Here is a 4,293-nt window from a genome sequence, read left to right on the forward strand (position 1 = left end):
AGGTAAATTTTGGAAATTCTGAGAGGCTCTGGAATTTAAGGATTTAATCCCTTTGACAAGAGAGTTCTATAAGAAGCATAGAGAATGAGTTTTGTAAAGCTTGAAATGTGTACAATTTGAGGAGGAAAAATTGCAGTTAAAAAAAAAAGGTAAATTTGAATTGTTCAGAATTTTTGGCGTTTACATAATATTTAGTTGTTGAATGATCAGGAATTAAGGAATAAGTAATCTTAAAATAATCAACAGGATAGTTCAGGCGTAGAGAAGTTGATGAAGTTATTAGACGCAGGCCTGCGGAGCCCTCATCTTCCCAAAACAAGCCACACGGAATCCTGTATCTTTGGAGGCAGGCATGAGGAAATCAAAAAAACCTTGGTGCCCATGGCAAAACTTCCTTCTCAGGTTTTTAGGCAGCATAAGCCAGTATGCACTTTGAATTACAGTATAGTCCATGGGCTTTGGTTTTAAAAATGTGTCATGCGGGGGAATACCTCATTGAAAAAGTTTGAAATTTTTTTTGCATGTGAAATTGACATGTAGCATCAGGGCAGGAATTTGCCACAGATTTCATATTGCAATTTTTAACTGTATTGTATATTTTACATGTTTCTTTTTCAGAACATGTATAACAATAGCAATACATTCTAACAATGTGGGCCACAGTTTTCTAAAAAAAACTATCATGTGGACCAAAAAGACATAAATTTCCTAGAAAAATTTAAGGTTTGGATTTTTTAAAATTTTTTTTATCCTGTAAAAATAATAAAATGTATGCTTTACATATAACAAATTTTAAAATATGATCAAAATTAATCTTTACTTTTTTTTTTGCTGTGGCCAAACAAAAAAATATCTTTGTTTACTGTTACATGCTGAAATAGGGCGGAGGTAGGAATTTTTTTTTTTTTATTGAATTTTTTTATACACAAATTCACATGAATTGGGAATTTACAAAACAGTTTTACCATTGATGGTGCATTAATTTTGTTTGGCTTGAAATATGGGTGGTTTCTTGCCAACTGCTTTATAACTCAGGGGTGTGCAATTTAAAAAATTTAATTAGCCCACGGGTTTTTAACAACAATAAAGTTACAGGAAGTTAAAAGTGAGCACCCCAAAAAGGTAAAAAAAAAGACAAAATTAAAAAGTTCATTGTTGAAAAATCAGGGTCCTAAGCCACCCCTTTTTAAAAGTTAAATTTTAAAAAATTTTAAAGAAATTATATTATCTTTTCTTTTTGAACATTTTTAAATATAGAGTGAGTTTATCTAAAATAAGCAAAATCTTTTTATTTTTTTTTTAAACCTTTAAAATACAATTAAAATTTTAAATTTAACCACATAACACTTAGCTATTATTGTTTGGGGGGAGAAATAATGGAAAGAGAACCATGTATTTACCATTAAGAGGAATGGAAAATTTCGGATTAGGAAAAAACATTTTTTTGAAAAAAGTCGGGAGACTTCAAAAAGGATAAGGTTAAACTAATCTAAAACAGTTGGAGCATGCTGCCTAAAATTTTCATTAGTTGGAAATTAAATAGCAAAACAATGAGTGAAAAAAAAACCCGGATTTCTCATGTATTATATGCATAATTTTAATTTTTATACCCCAAATACGGTAGCACCGTCATGGCGATGTGTTTCACATCCCTGAATCCACGCAATGGTAAAAAATTCAAGAACTGGGGGTGTAAAATTACACTTTATTTTGTTTTTGTATTTCATTTTCATTTTAAAGATGAATGTAAAAGTTAAATTACGGGAAACTTCCATTTTCACAAAAAAAAGTTTGGGGGGCATGAAAATTAGAGTCGGTGGTAACCGAAAAAAACAATTTTTTTGTTACGCCTAATTAAAAAAAAAATTTTTAAAAATTTTCACAAAAGTGCAGAACTAATTAAGGAATTACAGAAATTTAAACCCTGACCCTTACTTACAGTTGGCTGTGTCCACAGCCTCGGGTAAAGAGGAAGTGTGCCACCCCCCTGTCCTATCCTAAAAGGGGCTGGAAAGGTTACCCCACACGCCCTCCCAGCAGGGCCCAGGCCATTCCTGGGCACATAGGGGGGGACAGTCATACTGGGGGCAAAAAAGGGGGGGCAGTCAAACTGGGGGGGACAAAGGGGGGAAATAAAATGGGGGTGACAGGTAAGGGGGGTACAGTCATACTGGGGGGCAACAGGTAAGGGGGGACAGTATACTGGGGGGGAACAGGAGGGGGGGACAGTCAAACTGGGGGGTCAACGGTAAAGGGGGGACAGTCAAACTGGGGTCAACAGGTAAGGGGGGGACAGTCATACTGGGGGTCAACATAAGGGGGGAAGTAACTGGGGGTAAAAGGTAGGGGGGGATAGTAAATGGGGGTTCAGATAAGGGGGGGGGGGACAGTCAAACTGGGGGTTGAAAAAGGTAAGGAGGGAACAGTCAAATTGGGGTCAACTGGTAAGGGGGGTACAGTCAAACTTGGGGTAATGGAAGGGGGGGCGTAAACTGGGGGAACTGAGGAGGGGGGAAAGTCAAATTGGGGTCAACTGGGAAGGGGGGGACAGTCAAACTTTAACTGGGAAGGGGGGTACAGTAAACTTGGGGTAACTGGGGGGGCATGTGGGGGAGGGGGGAAAAACAGGGGGTTGATAGGTAAGGGGGGTACAAACAATCCTTAGTGTCTCAGATTCATTGAGGCCAATGAAAGAAAATTGAAGAATATCTGAAGATTAAAATTACTGTATACAGGGTTATTTTCACCCCATCTTACTTTTGCTCTTTCACACCTTCATACAATTTTGTCCATTTTGAATTTACCCATTGTGGGTTTTGTTTTAAAAATTTTACTATTTTCTTTGAATTAACCTTTCTTAAGTTTGCCCACTTTTGTATAGGGAGCGAAAATAAAACAGATGAAAATTTCCCTGTTTACAGTACTTGGAATTAAACTTATGATTAAACATGTCGATGGTGTTTTAGAAAAATTTTATTTGATTGTAGAAATTGTTACATACTTGTATATATGGCTTTATCTGACTATTTGTAGGTTGTGTTTACCCAGCCCTCAGAGGTCCTTAGCAGCTTTAGGACTGATGTTTACATGCATGTACTCAGGTAATTAACAGTTCAAAGAAGTTAGCATTCAAGACCTCACTTTACAATTGGCAACCGAGCCTGTAGCATGAAATATTACGTAAAAATGGAATCATAGTTGTAAATCAGAGGTTTTTCCAATGCTTGGAACTGTAGCTCTATGCCAGTTTCAGTTTTGTCAACCAGAGTGCTACAGTTCCACAGGTGAATCAAACTTTAAACATAATCTAAGGAGTTGGAATGTCACTTATTTTAGTCCCAATCTCTACGTACTTGCACAGAAAAAAAATCAGTAAATGTAGATCTGATATTATTCAGGAAGTGCTATAGAGCTGTACTTTATTTCCTAGGTAAGCAGTATGACCAGTATAGCCCACTCCCTAGGGATGCTCCAGCGTATGATTTCAACATTGTTTATCAGGACCCAGAGTCTCTCATCCTGGCCATGGAGAGAGTCACTGTACTGTTTGATAGGTCAGTAATACACAAAAATCTGGAGCTTTAAATGTATTTTGTTCAAAATCAAGATCTATTGATAATTGCTATATTTGTCCCGAAATTTTAATGATTTCTTTCCTAGTACAATTTATACATATTGCAGGATAAAGAAGGGCTACCCATACGAGGCCCGAGTCATCACCCTGTACTTCCAACATTCCTGGCTGATTTCTTTCCTCCCCAGGACATCATGAATAAGATAATCGGGGAGTTATTTCCAGTCAGCAGCCCTACCCCCAGCTGATAGCCATGGTTGTGTTTCAGGTATGAAAGTAATAAATCTCCTTAAAACAACTTCTAATTAGGCTATGAGCAGTTCATGTTCCATTATTTGTCATGAATTTTGAGTTGTTTTACATTGGGTATGAAGCTTGTACTGCTTGCATTAATTTTGATTGATTTTACAGGTATTCAGTAACCTCCACATTCAAAACCAGGAAGCTCTAGTTCAGAATTGGGTCATGTTGTCTCTCTCCAACTTCACCCAGCGAACTCCTGTATCCATGGCAACCTGGAGTCTGACGTGTTTCTTCATCAGTGCCTCCACCAATTCCTGGCTAAGGCCTCTGTATCCTTCAATTCAATTCTGCAGAATATTTATATTTATTTAATTCATAAAGCTTATACACTGTAGATGTGTATTATTTACCTACAGAATTTGTACACTTGTACATGGAGCTTACAGTTGTTACATACGGTACTTGTTAATCAGCTT

General features: G+C 37.0%; 1 long non-coding RNA gene across 1 annotated transcript; it reads left to right on the forward strand.

The window, feature by feature from the left end:
• The first annotated feature begins 3,031 nt into the window (after nucleotides 1-3,031).
• LOC134258246 (uncharacterized) lies at nucleotides 3,032-3,722 on the forward strand. The gene is made up of 3 exons (XR_009990123.1): nucleotides 3,032-3,101; nucleotides 3,431-3,554; nucleotides 3,682-3,722. It is a non-coding gene; the product is annotated as an uncharacterized LOC134258246 (long non-coding RNA).
• The last annotated feature ends 571 nt before the right edge of the window (nucleotides 3,723-4,293 follow it).

The sequence above is a fragment of the Saccostrea cucullata genome, unplaced genomic scaffold (genome assembly GCF_032062105.1).
Source record: "Saccostrea cucullata isolate Sc308-1 unplaced genomic scaffold, CSIRO_AGI_Scuc_v1 ctg15174, whole genome shotgun sequence".
Classification (NCBI taxonomy): domain Eukaryota; kingdom Metazoa; phylum Mollusca; class Bivalvia; order Ostreida; family Ostreidae; genus Saccostrea; species Saccostrea cuccullata.